The sequence below is a fragment of the Gavialis gangeticus genome, unplaced genomic scaffold (genome assembly GCF_001723915.1).
Source record: "Gavialis gangeticus isolate Ggan-Ray unplaced genomic scaffold, GavGan_comp1, whole genome shotgun sequence".
In the NCBI taxonomy this organism is placed as follows: Eukaryota; Metazoa; Chordata; order Crocodylia; family Gavialidae; genus Gavialis; species Gavialis gangeticus.
Window position 1 is genome coordinate 69563027 of NW_017729029.1, and position 17680 is coordinate 69580706.

General features: G+C 43.5%; 1 protein-coding gene and 1 long non-coding RNA gene across 3 annotated transcripts in view; one reads left to right on the forward strand and one right to left on the reverse strand.

Moving 5' to 3' along the window:
• MARCH1 (membrane associated ring-CH-type finger 1) overlaps positions 1–17680 on the reverse strand; it is a 548671-nt gene that overhangs the window by 522387 nt on the left and 8604 nt on the right. The window lies entirely within an intron of this gene.
• LOC109300870 overlaps positions 12015–17680 on the forward strand; it is an 8183-nt gene continuing 2517 nt past the window's right edge. The window contains exons 1-2 of the long non-coding RNA XR_002098350.1: positions 12015–12108; positions 12255–12259. This is a non-coding gene — a long non-coding RNA (uncharacterized LOC109300870). The remainder of the gene's footprint in view (positions 12109–12254; positions 12260–17680) is intronic.

A 17680-nucleotide genomic window follows, 5' to 3' on the forward strand; every position in this document is an offset into this window, starting at 1 on the left:
CTATTTGACGTATAGATGCTTTTGTTCAAGTTTACTTTAATCCACTCCTGAATGTAGATTAAGCGAAAGTGGAATAACTTGGAAATTGTACTAAAACTAAGACCGAACAAGCCACCTTTGTCCAGATGGAAGTTTATAGTCCAGCAGCAGCAGATCCAGGGAGGCTGCAGTGAAGTGGTCACATTTTGATTTTGATTTTCCATTTTGATTCTTGCTCCATCCAAAGTTTAAAACCAACTTGCTGGCAACACCGGTGGCATTTCTTTTCAGGCAGTACTGAGGGAGTCAACTGACTTCCTGGTTCATTATAATCTACCTGATTCCTGCTAATTGCATTTCATGCCACAAATCTTAATGACTATAATCAGGTGGGTTTGCCTGCATCCATGCAGATGGGCTTTATCACCTTAGGAGCTCCTCAGCCAGTCAAAAAAAAAGTCCTTAAGTGGAGCTGGGTGCCTACAGCTTTGCTGGCTAGCTTTGTTCCCTTGGGAGCCCCTCAGCCAGCCCTCATAATACAAAACAACAAAAAATGAGCAAAACAAAACCTTTGGCCCTTCTGCAGGCAACAAGAGAGGGCCCTCTGGCTCTGACCCTTTCTAGAAGCAAGCTCTCTTTTGTTGCAGTCTGCCTCCTGGCCTTGGACTGCTTCTTTGTTGAGCTGGTTTTTCTTTGGGGCTTTTAACTGCCAGCTAATCACCCATGGCTAGACTCCTACCCCAAGCCTGTCTGTCTCATTTAAAGGGTCAAACCACCCTATTACAATGATCTTTTCTCCTTTTTAATGGTCGTAATGTTCCACTAATCAAGATCTGTTCAGGAATTTTGCTGTTTGTTAGCTACTCCTAGTCTCTCTTCTCCTATTTTATAGTTCTACGGACTGTTTCTAGCTAGATCCACCTATGGAATCCAATCTTCAGCAACAGCTACAGTTTCAGATTTTGGCTGAACAGCCAAGAATTGCTGACAATACAACTGTGAAATAGTTAAAATTGTAGCTTTTGCCTAGGAAAGTGAGTGAGTCTAAGATCAGGCTCTGTTCCTGTATTATGTTGGTATAACTCTAGAAAAGTCCTTTTTTTTCTGGCTTCCCAAAAACAAGGTGCATAGCTTATTTGGGGATGTGCAGTATGCAGGAAAATGTGGTAATAAGCCCATGAAGTATACTTCCTATGTAGGAAATCCAAACAGTCCATGAACAGGAGAGGGGTATGCCTGCCTGCCTTGCATTAGAACAAAGAGTAAGATTAGAATTTGGTCACTTGGATTACAGCAATGCCTAAGATATATTCAAGTCAATCAGCTAATTACAATATCATTATTTACATTTAACATTACCACTTATATGGATTGGTATAGTTTAGGATGCAGGTGTATTTGCCATTTTATCACTGCTTAAAATAATACCAAAGAATTTGTTAAGTGGAGACATTTAACTTAATTTAGAGGGTTGAATGAATAATTTAGAAATATTATATACTATACACTGTAGTTAAGGGCACAAATACTACAGTAGATAGAGAAATCAAGAGAACTTCCCTTGAGCATTGAGGAAAAAAAGTTTAATCTTATCAGGAAATTGCATTCTAGGTTCTAATCATTACCGCTGCTATATATGTAGCACATTGGTTTTACTGCATTTGTAAACAAGTGATTGAATTGAAGTGGCTAGTCAATTGTGATGAAGAGGCACTGTTGCTTGCAGTTCTGTTAGCATTTTATTATAAAGAATAATAAACAGCTTCTTCAAAATATCCACATCCTTAAGACTTGAATATTCCAAATCTGTGTAATATGCAGAAAGTGCATTACAGTTTGCTCTCTCTGTGAAATAATTAAGGACACTGAACAGGAAAAATAGGAAAGCAAGACCAACTGGTAACATGCTAGAAATGCATCAAAATACCAAATGAGATAATGGGTGTCTGAGCTCTGTTCAAAAGTCTCATTCTCCAGGACTGGTAGCAAGAGGGATCCAAATCCTGCCCTCAGTTGCATATAGCTCCCATTGTGATGAACAGGACATATGCATGAACCAAAAGCAGAAACTTGCATAATTTTAGTGGGGAATTCTAGTTATCCCAACTCCCTTTGTCCTGAAAAATTATCCAAAGTGTTGATTCTCTGCAGAAGCAGTGAATCCTGGTTTCCAAGGTAGAGAAATGGCTCCTATGCAAACACTGAGGGATGGGTGAGCAAGGAATAATTGTCAATGTGTCCAAATTAAGTGGCCAAAAGCCAACAAGATACTTCTACTTTATCAAATCAGAAGACCAACAGAACAACTGGATTTCTTCTGGTATTTCTGGGCATTTTATGAGAGTATGACAATATTTTTTTTAAAAACAATATAAACTACAACTGCTCATTTGGATACACATTACTTTCATTTATCTGAACACTGGATTTACATGTCTTCCTACACCAGACATCTCAGGAGAAAAATAGCTTCCTATACACATCCACTTTCATAAAAACCATTATAGAAAATATTATAATAGCTGTAATAATTTATACCACTGTTACTTTGACTACTATATTAACTTGAATATGACACAACCTGGAATATAAGGCAACTCCCTCCCCCCCAGTAATTAGATTCTATATAGGGAAAATGTTTTAATTTGTTATAATTTTCCAGGTATAGAATCTAATTATTGGGGATTTGCCCTGAATTTTCCCCCTTCCCCTACTACAGCATAGAAAATAAATCTGAGGGGTCAGGTAGCTCCTATGCCCTCTGACCCTCCAACTTCTGCCCCCTGCAGCCTCTTCTACACCTCCTTATTGTCAGACCCTACTCTCCCTGAACACATGGAAGTGAAGAGAAAATCTGAAAACATTGACCTTGAAATAAACATGCCTGTAATCATTTGCATATAGGCAAACAACTTTAGGTACCCGTAACTTTAGAAAATTTAGTAAATCCCAAATGTATGCATTTTACCTTGTTGACACTGTTGCAAGTTTTAGCATGGGTATTCCATGAACAAACTTTTAAGCAGTGCTTTTATACTTATATATAGTACGTACAAATATGCATGATATTAGTCCAAAGCCATAAAGCTTATAATTTACCAAAGGGTTCATTGGGCTGGGCCCCAGAAGAGTGAACAGCATTTTAAGCCACTGCTCAGCACTGGTCCATATGTGTATGTATTCCAGATACCCCAATAAAGTATCCATGTGCTAGTTAGTTGCCCACTCATGACTAGAACCAAGTATTCTTGTCATGAGCCCTGGAATACTCCAAACATTTATATGCAGATAATGTGCTGGGCAACCTGACCCAGGCTGTACCTCTTTGAGGGTAGGGCCATACTAATCACATATGACATGCTGAGAGAAGCACTGACAGAGTGATTCTGGTGATGTCTGCTAAACCTTTAAAACTGGTGAAGAAACAACAATAATTGAAAATGGGAAAGAATGGCACAGCTCAGCTGTGGGAGTTAAGATGATGTTGAAATGTATTCAACTCTTTAAAAAGAGTCAGCGCTGAGAGGGACTGTGTACAATGGGCAATGTCACTGATCTTATTCAAATGTGCTGCACTAATCTATCCTTGTGGTATCTAGCTTGCTCCTTCAGCATACAGAAGAATATGGGGAAGCATCAAGAACTGAATTAAATAAGACAAAAAGGTACATGGATGGGGGTAGGAAATTGGATGGAACTGCAGAAATATAGTTTAGAAGTGGTTAAAAATGAAATGAGATTTTTAGGTGTGCCAATGGACATCAAAGGAAAAGGGAGATCAGTATGGGAGGAAGATGATGCAAGGGTGGGAAAGATCATGGGGTTGTAGAGCAAGAGAGGGTTGTCCTTTCAAGGAAGGTGATGGTAATTAAGAAAGTATTATTGTGGATAATTCTCTTCACAGGGGTGGTGTACCTGCCATTGTGGAATCAAATCAGGAGGATTCAGAGAGGTGTGTGTGTTCTTTTGGAAAAGTAAAAGAGAGAGAGAGTGGCATGAAAAGAACTGTTTAAGGCATGAGGCATGGGAAGGTGTGAACTGCCAGAATTGGAGGTCTTCTTCTATACAACCTATGCATGAATGGTGTTTAAAGAAGCAATGTGAGACAAAGGGAAGAAAGCAAACTTCTGTTGATTCAGGGCAGGAAGGCTAAGGAGGTATAGGATGTATGGCAGCAGCTGGAAAGAACCATGGGCACGGCAACCTTACGTGCATTATGCCAGGATGGAAAACTATATACGGGCTCAGAAACTGGAGGGTCTGGGCCTTGAAAAAGAAGGGGAAGATGATAAAAATCACGAAAGAGAAGGATAAAATCACAGAAGTGGGGAGTCTGACAGAGAGCCATTTAAAAAAGATGTGGAGATCAGCGTCAGGGAAAGATATAAAAAAGGATCACTTGGAGGTGCTATAGATGGCCTCAAGAATAATCCTACAGGTGAGAGGGATGCAATACAAATGGACACTGGCAAAGACACCAAAGTGCCCGAGAGAGGGGTGCAGAGATGAGGAGTCAGTGGGGTGCACTTTCTGGGACTGTACCTATACAAAAGAGGTATGGGAAAGAGTGCAAAGGGTCTTCAGTGCAACAAAGATATGTTCCCAGATCACTTATGAAATGGTTATGTATGGGCTGGTCCAAGCTGGGCTGGAGAAGCAAAGAGTAAAGATCTGGTTGAAGTATGTCAAAATACCCATACGGAAAGTGAAAACTATGTTTGTGTTTAAAGGGGCTACTAGAGTTCACACCACAAAAATGTCTGTAGCTAGCCCTCCACAAACTAAGATATTACCTAAAGTACAATGTAAGGAAATTGGAGGAGATCACATAGTTTCATAGTAGGGTCGGAAGGGACCTGAGCAGATCATCAAGTCCGACCCCCTGCCATGGCAGGAAAGAGTACTTGGGTCAAACGACCCCAGCAAGGTGTTCATCGAGCCTCCTCTTAAAGCCCCCCAAGGTAAGAGCCAGCACCACTTCTCTTGGAAGTTGGTTCCAGATCCTAGCTGCCCTGACAGTGAAGTAGTGCCTCCTGATATCTAGCCTAAATCTTCCCTCTGCCAGCTTATAACCATTATTTCTGGTCACTCCTGCTAGTGCTCGGGGGAACACAGACTCCCCCAGTGCCTGCTGGTCCCCTCTGACTAGTTTGTAACAGGCCACTAGATCCCCCTCAGCCTTCTCTTCTGGAGGCTGAACAGGTTCAGGTCCCATAGCCTCTCCTCGTACGGCCTGCTCTGCTGCCCCCTGATCATGTGAGTGACCCTCTTCTGAACCCTCTCCATGTTGTCCACATCCCTCCTGAAGTGCGGCACCCAGAACTGGATGCAGTACTCCAACTGTGGCCTGACTACTGCCGCATAAAGGGGGAGGATTGTGGAGGAAGAAAGAGTGGAGACAGTTATTTAAGTTCAAAGAAGATAAAGGTAGGGAAAAGGTTTAAAATGCTTATTTAAGTGTTAAGTGTATAGTAATTAGAATATAAATAGAGCATAAGCTTGCTAGTATAGAAGTATAAGAGGTTAAGTGATGAGACTGTGCAGGTTGATTTGTATTTGGTTTTGGGGATGGCCTGTTAGATGTGTGTGCTCAATTTCATTTTATTTTTTAAATGTAACTTGCTCCTTTAGCCCCTTTCTGGCTAGGGGCAAGTGAGAGTAGGGGGGCATCTAAAATCCAAGGGGCTCTGGTCATCTAAAATCCAAAGGGCTCATGTATGATGCCTACCTTGGTTGGGGAGTATCTGAAGCCCCAGACTGAAGAGCCTAGGAGATAAGATATGTGCCAATGGTAGCACCACAGAGATTTGAACAATTGAGCTCTGCTTGTTCAGTAAGTTTTGGACCTGATTTGACTTGAGACACAAAATTTAATTTAAAAAAAACAGTATTATATTTGCTCCATGTCAGCCATGGGTTTTATAGTCATACTCAGTATATGGCATCCAGTCATCAGTGAGTGATGGTAGATATTGCAACTATTCTCGTGACTGGTGGTGCATTTTCTCTTGTGGCTCTGAACACCGAGGTTAGACTTGTAGGTCCTGCCACAGTGGTCATAAATACACCTAGTGTTAGGGGCTCCTGTACTGATAGGCTTCAGTCACATTTCTGTTATAATTTGAGTGACCATTTCTCGTCATGATGTTGGACCCCATGAGCGTATCCACACATGCAAGCACGTGCACTTGCAGCAGCTCAAATAGAAGTGGTGCAAATTTTAGCCGGAGCTTTTTGCTTCAGCACACATGCACGGACATACACTTTGATGTGGAGCAAATCGTGCCACTAGGAGCAAAATAACCCTACCTGGCTCCTCCCAGATCTTCAGCCAGGGGTAGCTAGAGTCCAGGGCCAGCACCTGTGCCGTCCCCAGCAGTATAAAAACCTGCCTTGTCCTGGCTCCAGCAGTATAAAAAGCCACCCTGGCAAGTAGCTCAGGGCTATTAGCTCTCAGGAGCTTCTGGGGCCCAGCTAATTGGTACCTGGGGACACTACCCCTTGTGTCAGGTGGACTGCTGAAGCAGCCCTGAGAGTTCCCTGCACCCTTTACCCACTGCAGCAGTCTGGCAATGGGGGCTGCTGCCTGGCTGTGACCTGCTGCGCATCTGCCAGACTCGGATGGGGACTGCAGAACCAGTAGAGGGATCTGCCCCTCTGGGCCAGCTGCCAGTGGACTGTGGTTGCAGGGTTGGCCTCTGTATGGCACTACTGCCATGTGTGCCCCCAGCCAGCCATCTGGGCAGCTATCGCCCGGAAGATGTTCTGGGTGTGGTGGCCTGCTCTGAACTGTCAAAGCATGTCTTCCTGGCCCCACGTGACCAGGAGGTCAACCACAGCCAGATGGGTCCAAGGTGCCAGCTCTGAGCAGGCAGGGTCCTGCCACTGGCTTCCTTACCAGGAATTCTGGTGTTCCCTATTGAAAAACTGGAAAATCCCTGATAAAAAAAATCCCAAAGTCACTCTGTAAAATACCCCCAAATCCATGTTCCTCCACAAGTAAAACAAAAGACTACTATAACGAGAAAGAGAGAGCAAGACAGAGACAGCAATCAGTTGGACAATGTTTTATTGATATATCTACAGTGGTGAAGCAAGTATCTTATAATAATAAAGTGAACTCTAAATACATGTTTTGCTGCACTCCCACAAGGAGATGGCCCCCACACCAGGGGTTTGGCCTCCCAACAGGGGATTCAGCCCCCCAACAGGAGATTCAGCCCCCACACAAGGGGTTCAGCTTCCCAACATGGGGTTCAGCCTCCCAATAGTGGGTTCAACCCCCAAACAAGGAGTACAGCCTCCCAACAGGGAATTCAGCCCCCAAACAAGGGGTTTGTCCCCCCAACAGGGGTTTCAACAACCAAACAAGTGGTACAGCCCCAAAACAAGGGGTTTGAGGTGGGGCAAGAGGCACTTGCATGCTCATCTGGATGCACCCCATGATTGAGAAGGGAGCACCACTTTGTCCTGTTTCCTGCTAGGCCTTCCCAAAGGTTTGGGTCAATTCCAAAAGCCTTCATATACTGCTTGCAGATGTCTTTGAAGTGCACATCTTGGGCATCCTACTCTTTTCTCCCCACCAGCAATTTGCCTACACAGGATTTTCTTTGGGATGTGCCCATTTTCCATCCTGTGAAGATGGCCAAGCCAGCATAAGCAGTGCTGCTTGAGTAGTGCAGTGATGGTTGGCAGGTTTGTTTTGGTGATGACCTCTGCGCTGATGATATTTTCTTGCCACTTAATGACAAGGGTGTGCTGTAAACAGTGTAGGTGGAAGCTATTCAGCTTCTTGATATGCATATGTTGACCGTGTCTCATTGCTATACATAAGGACACTGAGGACACAGGCTTTGTACACAAGCAGCTGTTTTGATAGTGAGTTTTGTATTGTTCCAGACTCATTTGGAGAGCTTACTGAAAGTGGTAGCTGATTTTCCAGTATTCATATTTACCTGTTCATCCACTAATAGGTTGTCATTCACTGTGGATCCAAGATAGCAGAACTTGTTCACTGCCTCGAGAAGTGTGTTGTCAAGGCTGATACATGGTGACTGGCAAACACCCTGTCTTAGGACCACAGTCTTCTTGATGCTGATGGCCAGGGCAAATATCCTGCAAGCATGGGAATGGCAATTCACAAGTATTTGTAGCTGGCCTTCTTCATGGGTGGTGCCTCACTTTTGTCTTGGTCTTTAATTGTGACAGACTGTAGTTTGGCATCTGATCTTGTGTGAAGGTATATACCTTTCTCCAAGCCATCAAAAGTGTAGTGCAGCAGCATAGAGAAGAACCCAAAGAGTATGGGCACCAGAACACAACTTTGCTTCACTCCACTCTTCATCTCAAACTTGTCAGAGGTTGACCCAAACCGAACTGTGCCCTGCATATTTTCATGGAAAGAACATATCATCCTGAGCAATGTTGGGGGGGGTGTCCAATTTTTACCAGGACCCTGAACAAACCTGCTCTGCTGATGGTATCAAAGGCTTTTGTTAGGTTTACAAATGCTACATACAATGGTTTATTTTGTTCTCTGCATTTTTCTTGCAGTTGGTATAAGAATATCATGTCCACTATTGATTTCCTTACTCTGAATCCCCACTGTGATTCTGGATAGATGTAATCAGCAAATTGTTGCAAGCATTTCAGGATGACTCTAGCAAAAGCCTTGCCTGTGATGCTGAGGGAGAGATGCCTCTACAGTTGTTGCAGTCACCCTTGTCTCTCTTTTTCTTGTATAGAGTGATGATGTTAGCATCACACATGTTCTGGGGTACTTGAGCTTCCTTCCAGCAGCATACTAGGAGTTGATAAAGGTGTGCTAGCAAGATAGCCTTCCCAAACTTGAGAACCTCAGGTCGGATGCCATCCTCACCTGGTGTTTTTCCACTTGCTAAAGAGTCTATGGCCTTGCTAAGTTTTTCAGCTGTAGGTTCTTTAACTAGCTGTGCCAGTGCACTTACAGTTGGTGGAGACCATTGCCTCTTCTGAAATGTTTGTTTCATGGGAGTAAAGCTCTAAGTAATGTTTGACCCAGCGTGACATCTGTCAGCGATTTTTACTTTGCCATCTTGAAGAGGGAAACTTTAGTGACAGTAGGACCAAGAGCTTTCTTCAGGCCATCATATGTAACTCATGGATTTCCTGTGTCTGGGGCAAACGGCATCACTTGACATACATCAGTCCAGTACTGGTTTGCACAGCATCTAGCTGTTTTCTGTAGCAGTCCCCTGCCATGCTTCAGCTTAATCTTGGATTCTGGTTGTGTTTCAGGTAGGCCATTCTTGGCTTCAACAAATGGTGGCATCTCTTCCAAGTGTGCATCAAACCACTCTTTATTTGACAATTTGTTTTTTCCCAAATACTACAGAATTGGCTACATTTAATCAGCTTCCTAGCTGGTTTCCATTACTGAGCACATGCTGCTTTTGTCAGTAGTTTATTGATAGACAGTATATTTTAATGAAGTGTCCTTGTACGTCTTGTAAGATGAGGGGGATATTTTTCCCCCATGCTGAAAAAGCCTCATCTTTTATTCAAGTAAATATGGTAAATTGAAGGCCATTTGAAAACATGCAACATTCAAATGTATGCAGAATATTGAGACCTCAAATGATTATGTTAGTTAATACTCCAGGATCACTATGCCTATTAACGGGAAGAAAACTAGATTTATGAATTATATAACTGTTTCCGAACTATTTGAATTCACCAAATTGCAACTTTAATATTTACCTTATGGGAGGCTTAAAAGTATCTTTAAAAAGGAATTTTATGTGGGTGTAGGAATAGAACAGAAAAATATCATAGCAAAAGTTTAAATTTATAAACCATGTGTTCAGCAACCCTGGAAGGCCAAATTGTTATATTTACAACAAGGAACAGTAAATTTTGGCTGGAGGGTTTGGAATGCTAGGAGGTGCAGAAAAAATAATTATATTGCTGCTCAAAGGGCAAAAGACACAGAGGAAGACATTTTCAAACAGTACACATCTCCAAGGAGGAAAACATTTAGGTGAATCTATAAAGACAACAGGTTTAGATTCATAATTTAAGAAGTCAACTAGCTTTAATTTCTCAAAAATAATTACTCATGAAATTAATTCTGTGGAGCAAAAATACAAGAAAATGAAAATCTGTCCAGTAATGTTAGTGACAGACCTGTAAATCTGACAGGAGAAGGAGGTGAGCAGTCAGGGAAAATGGGTTTGGGTTGTCTCATTGTACAGACTGCAGAGAACAGAACATAGAAAGAGGCAGGAAAGGAAATAAAGAAGTCAAGTATAATAGTGCTCACTGTTGAATGCCTAGAATAAAATATAAGCACAGAAGAGGAGATGTGGGGGGGGAGGGGAGAATCACCACAAAACTGTCAAATTAGACCTGACAAAATATCTATTTTCCAGATGCTCTTGTACAAATGACAGAAGATGCTGGGAAACTGCTCATTAAAATGCATGTGACAGGTTTCCAGAATCATGAAGTTAAGAAAAGTGACTACATATTTTGGAAAAGTTACCAGTATTCTGAGGGTAAGTCAAGTAGACACCTGGACACAAAAAAGACACTCCATCCTTATCCTTTAAATGGGTTTCTGCTAATTGGATATACTATTCCATATATGCATTCAGCTTCTCTCTATGGTTTGATGGACTGTTAAGACACTTACTGGACAATTTCAGAAGCAACTGCACAAAGAAAATGAAGGTAAGAAAGTCTACTGGTGCTCACCACAGTTCCAAAAAACACACTGAAGCATTTACTACATCTAGTCAGAGAGTTATAATCCTATCCAAAATGAATTACAAACACATCTGCTTCTGATCCAGTCTGCTGCCCCAGTATTAACCCAACAGAGGTCATTGAATAATTATGAAAGATTTAGCTTATTCAGTACTGGCACTTGCTGTTCCTGCCTATGGCCACTAGCTCCTCACTCAACCAAATACTGGGAGGAAAAAATATTGCAAAGAAAGGAAACAGCTCTGGAGGGGGAACAAGACTGGACAACATCCTATTATATGCAATGGATATTATCTAGGTATTAGAGAGTGTCTGCTTTCCATGTCCAAAATTTTATTTTTGTTCTTTCAGTTCAGGTTAATAGTGTAAAATTATAATTAACGAGGAATGTGTAATAGATTCCAACTGAAGTAATAATATTCACACACAATTCCTGCCCAGAATTTTTAAATGACCAATGGAGTTACTATTCCCAAGAAGTCTTTCATAGGCTTAACATCTAGTTTGGCCCCTAAATTAAGTAGGACAGAATTCAGAAAGTTTAATAAAATATTCTATGGTGACCAATACTCACACATTATTTTTGTGACTTCCATGGTAGTTCCGCAACTAAGTTCCAGGGTGGCATTTTCAAAAATATTTTAGGAACACAATTTAACTTTAATATCAATAGAAGGATATGTCCCACTAGACCTTGAACCAGACTTATGTTTTTAAGTAATTTTAGTGCTTATGTAAACTCCCTCCCTCAGCTCCTGGATTTAAGATTCCCCAGTAATTGATGGCAAAGCAGTAACACTGAAAAATTCACTTCTCTCTTAGTAGTTCAAAGAGAGACTACTTCCCTAAGAAATATTTTAAAAAACCCACAGTAATGGTGGGGAAGACTAGAGCATTAGAAAAATCGCCAAATAAAAATCTGGGACACCTGCAAAATGTGCCTAGATTCATAATGATTACTTCCCATTGCAACTCATTTTACAGTAAAGAATCGTTAAAAAGAAAGATGTTGCTACCACCCCATCTTTTATCCCAGTGGGTTACAAATCTTAAACACTATTTTTTAGGTAATGGTACATAATACAGTATAACCTCATAAATCCAGCATGCTTGGAACTGAGCACCTGCCAGAAATTTAAAAATTCCGGATTTTTGAAACCAGAGTGGCAGCTGGTCCTGGAGCAGTGGCCATAAGCAGAGCAGAAGCATGGCGTGGTGGATGGTGGCAGCAGCTGCCACGTGCAAGCTTCCCCCTCTGCTGCTCTGGGACTGGCCACCGCTTTCCCCTCCACTGCTCTGGGACTGGCTGCCACTACTCCCCAATGTGCCAGATTTTCAAGAATTCTGAATTTTTGATATACGGATTTATGAAGTTATACTGTAGTTAGAAATCATAGGGGACTGATAGAAAGTCAAAGTCTTCTTCCATAACATAGGCTGATTCAGTTCATTACAATATATAATTAAAAAGGGATTAGGTTAGATAGGCTAAACATCTGCGTTTCAACTTGCAAATTCTCCAGTAACAGTTAAAGTTGCCGCAGGAAAGTATCTTTATTCTTTCAAATTGGGGGCAGGAAGGGGGAGGAGAGGGGCAGGGTGGGGCAGGGGGCTCAAGACCAATCCATTTACTAATTTTAAGAGGAACTCAGTCCTTTGAAACACAGACCCTGTTTCTGTGACAGCACCCAACACTGCAAGTATATAAACCCAAGGCTGAGACATCAGATGAATGCAGTACAAGGAAATGCACAAAAAAATTGTCAGCACAATAAATTGCAATCTAGCAAGCCACTATCTAATCACACCCATCATAGGATGGTTTCAATAAGGGTACTGGAGTGATTTTCCAAATGTTCATGGAAAGCATCTCCTATAGAAAAGTTCATAAGAGGAAGCATGAGAAAAATGAGGACATGCCAGGCAATGACTATGAAAGAATCAGAAGGGAAAAAAATTCTTGCAGGTTACTGTTCCCTTCCCAGAAGGCTTCAGCAAACAGGCTTCTGTGGACAGGGATGCCTGAAGCCACTGGTATTGTATGAATCAAAATCCTGATGAGGAATTCCATATGAATCTTGGGAATATGCACCCTGGTTTTGAAACCATTCAATTACAAATTAGTGGTTTGGTATAACCCCAACAATAAGCAATTTGTCACGATTTGATGCACAGTACAATATTTACAAAACAAATATCTATGTTCCAAAATCCTTTTTGTGTATACAACATAAATACTACTCAAAGGACCCTGCATTTTTCTAGCTGAAGAAACAAAATTGAATCTATCCACAGACGCATGCATTCCAGACTACATTTTAACTTTCAATTCATTCAATAGTCAGATGGCACATGTGGCAATGCTACTTTCCAAGATGAACAATTTATATGCCTGTCAAGAGCATGCAGTTCTCCTTCCCCTTGCTTATCTCCCTAAGTTCATCCCTTGATTTGGTTTGACTTCTCTAGGAAGTTCTACCCATACTGGGTCTACCTTCTGTTCTCTAAACTAAGAACTTTCCAGCCATCAACTTCAGCTCATATGTGGCCCAATTAATCTCAACTCATACCTGCCAAGCTTTCCCATTCCTTCCCACTAACCTCCCAAATTTTCTTTCTACATTATTCAAGGCATGGGCACAGTCAAGCTACAGCATACAATATTTTCTATGGTAACTACCCATATGCATGCTCTTTCTGCTATTAATGAAAGCTAATTCACAGGAGCTTACCATGAGTGCACACTGGGAGAATTACCGCAGGACAGTTGACGTGCTATAAATCATTGTCCTCTATTTCACAGTAACTTCATTATGAGCCTATACCCTCTGATTCAACCTGAGTCACCTTTTATTCTGTCCTGTGTAGTGCTCACCTTAAGACCATGCCTGAAGCCAGTGCTTTATCCTGCACAGCATCTCTAAAATCTGCCCTTTCCTCTGTCCACAAAGTTAAAGCCTCTTCTCCTCATCAATTTTGAGGCACATGGGCAAGAAAGCTAGTACTACCACTCTCCATAGCCCCTACATTTAACAGATTTCAGTGTCCTGAACTATTTTGCACAAGAACTAAATCCAGGTAAAAATATTTTAGAAGATTCTCCACATGGAAGCATAAATGAGCTTTAAAAATTCATATTACATGACCAAGACCTCAATTTCATATTACAGATTTTGGGAATCATGGAGTAAGCAAATACTTGATCAACAAAATAATTCTAGATACTACATCAAGGAATGCACTTTCATCATTTATTTTGACAAACCGAGTGCACATCTTTCCAGCATATTACTAAATGTGCTCTGGCATATTTTGTAAAATAAATTAAGCTTTAGTTTTAGGAGCCAACAAATGTGCTTGCTCTTCCATTATATCTGTGCTGCGACCAATGAGACTGAAGAAGATAAGAGTGAATGCAATTGTATATGCTTATTAGTGAGCTGAAAACTAGTAATTTCTACTCTAGATGAAGACAGGATAATCTTGCTCTCTACATTCTGGTGTAGAACGAGAGTGAAAATCAAACTAGGTGTGCCTCTAACTTAGTTACAAAATTTCACATATTTGAGAAGCAGGCCATCAAATGTTTTATTCTCTCTGCATCAGAAATGTTGATGGCTACCATCCTGGGGCCACTATATGTTTGTAGCTACAGGGCATTACAGTACAAAATGAAAAAACTGATAGATATTCCATATATATGCCACAAACAACAACAACATTCCCTTTGACCATCTGTTCCTCCTTAGGTATAAGGGCTTCTAGAGAGAATAGGGTCTTGCATAGTGATCTTGCAGAAGGAGAGAGTTTCCTGTTGCTAAGAAACAGGGATGAGAATAATAGCTCCAGGATCAGCTGGAACTGAACTGATTAATGACAATTATCATTTTTTACCTGATTAGACTTATTTCATGAGGAATCAGGCACCCCATTTGCACAAGTTGCACTGCTTTCAGAAGCCCCAACCTACCTTAAGAACACCTTATTTGCATGTATTTCTGAATATGAGCATAATCATACAAGAAACTCTGGGTGACAGAAAAGACAAGAACTTTTGATACTCTGATTAAACATGTCAACAAGAAATCAAGCATTATGAGACCAAAAGGAGTTAACAGACTCTCGTTAATACTTTGAACTATAACTCACTAGTCCATCACTTGTTTCTGACAGATTTTTCATCTGCTCACCTTTTATCCCAAATTTAATTCCAAGATCAGTATCTATATCGCATCACTTGCTCCAGCATGTAAGTTAAGAAGTCAGTTTCACCTGTGGCACCACTTTTGCTGACATGAAAGATGGCATTAATTTTCTTGTTTCCTCTGGCATACTGGTTCAGATCAGCATGCTGATAAGCACCTATGAAAGCTGGAGTGCCTCTAAACATTACAAAGTTAAACTCTAAGAAACAGGCACTGAACAGAAGGGCTACATTCTTGTGTTACTGACTGTAACAGGGGACCCAGATCCTACTACTCAAACACGACAGAGAGGGAGGAAGACCCAATCAGCACATCTGGGGCATGGACCAAAGTGGTCCACATGGATGTGGGAAACCGGGCAAACAGCATTCAGAAATGAAAAGAACAGTGAAACACATTTAGGGTGAGACCAGGGATTGAAGCAGCCAGTCAAGCAGCCAATCCACACCAGGGAATCAGGAGGCTCCTGTCACTTTAACAGGATGGAGCAGCAGAAGGGCAGGCTGACCCTCAATTATGAGAGTAAAACCAAGTGTGTGGTAGGAGTGGAAGGCAGGTAACCAAGAGGGGTGGAGCGCCCAGGCACATAAACCCACCCCTGAGCCAAGGGAGAGAGTCAGGGCCTGCAGCTCACAGAGAGAGGAGGTTCCACAGGGAATCTTACAGTGCCTGAACCAAGGCTACCCATAAGGGTGAAAACGAGCCTAGCCCTGGGAGTTAGTTTGTGGGAGGCAAACTTTTGGAAGGCCGTATGCGTAGAGTTCAGTTGTACTAATATATGTTTGTTTATGTTTGTTGTATTACTGGAGGACTGAGTGTGGCTGTAAAGGGTGGACTGGAGCCCAAAGGGGTGCTGCAGGGGCACCCAACAGAGCCTTTTCAGGGTTTGGGACCCATTGGGCTGCACAGGGCAGAAGCCCAAACACTTTAGAAGGAGGCAGAGCTGCAACCTTGCCCTGGGTCCAGGATGCCAGTGGAGGCTGAGAGAAACCAAGAGCAGCCTTGCCCTTGCCCAGTAGGGGCTGAGACAAGGCCAAAATGCCAAGATATCAGATACCCAGAGAAGGCTGAGGACATAGGTGGATTAATGCATGGGCCGCTGGGCATGAGCTCAGGGGTCCCTACTGATTTTGGGCAGGGATACAAAAATGGTGCCAAGTTTAAAACCCCAGCTTTCACATTGTTTCCCTGCAGCTGGGAGTGGGGCCTCTCCCCCAATAAAGCCAGACTGGCTGGGAGTGCTACACAGCGTCACACCTCTGCAGGCAAGCAGTGGCATTGGCAGGACCTTGGGGGGCCATAGCCCCCCCCCCAGAATTCACCTTAGCCCCCTGTAGCCACCCTTCCCAGAGCCGACACCCACCTACAGAGGTGCAGCACAGCACTCCTGGCCCGACCCAGCTTGGCCTCGTGCATGTGTGTGGCCGCACAGACAGGGCCGGGTGTATGCAGGTCAGTGCAGGGGCCAGGCAGGAAGCGAGAAAGAGCCACAGGTGGCTCATGGAGCAGGGGTGGGGAAGGGAAGCCCCCTGTGCAGACCCTGGGAACTGCCCCCAAGAGTGTGGCGCTGCAGGAGCTGAGGCAGAGAAGCTCTACCTGGGGAGAGGACAGCTGCTGGGTCCCCGCCATTGCAGCATGTGCTAGGGCTGAGTCACTCCTGCCAGAACAGGGCTGTGGGCAGGCATGGAGGTCACTGAGGTCCCCCAGGGCCCTCTGGTCGCAGAGTTGCAGGGGGGGGAGGAGGGGACCTGGGAGCCACCTACCTGCCCCACGTCGGTACCACCCGGAGCAGGGATGTGATGGGTCCAGTTGCTAGAGTGGGTCCAGCAGCCCCCTTGGGGCTGCCTGGCCACAGCTGAAGAGGGCTCCAGTGCGCAGCATGGCTCGCCCATGCACAAGAGCTGGAGCTGGGGCCCCAGGGCCTTGCAGGGAGCTTGCCCACATCATCCTGCCAACTGGCCTAGGCCAGGTGGACTGCTCCATCCTTGCTCATAGCTGTGGGGGGTTTAGGTATCAGAAACCTGCCCCAGGATGGCCCACAGGGCAGCGGTGCCTCCCACCGATGGAGCAGCCCATGGGCAGCATCCGAATATCCCACTCCAGCCCCAGGTGTAGTCCAGGTGGGGTAGCTGCACTGCTGGCTTTCACAGCAATGCTCTTGGCTGTGAGTCAAGCTGCTGTGAGTTTTGCCCTTCACAGAACAGGGGAGAGGGGAGGGGGATGCCTCATAGTGAACAAGAGAGAGTGCGCAGGGTGGCCAGGCTCGGTATGCAAGTGTGTGTGTGTGCACGTGTGCGCGTTCATGGCAGGGAGAGTTTGTTTGCATCTGTGTCCATGTGCAGAGAGTGAGTGAAAGTAGAGTGTGTACCTGTCTGTGTGCATGCCTGTGTATGTGCATCTGTATGTTTGGCCATAGTGGGGGAGGAGGGTGGAGAGCAGGGAGAAGAGGCAGGCCTATACCACCATTCCCAGCCTGGCAGGGTCCACCCAGTAGGCCTGTGCAAAGCGGCAAATATTTGTTTTGGATTTGGATTCGGCCAATTCAGAGGACAGCAATTTGATTCAAAGATTTGAATCACTGTCCCAATTCAATTTGGACAAATCGGATCCAAAAAATTTGGCGCCTCTTTGGAAATTCAGCCATAGACTACCTCCAGCTGGCAAGTCTGTTGGGTTTGGGGGAGGGGGAGGGAAAGGGCATGGGAGGTCATGCTTAGGGGCAACCAACATGGGTTCATTAGAGGCAGGTC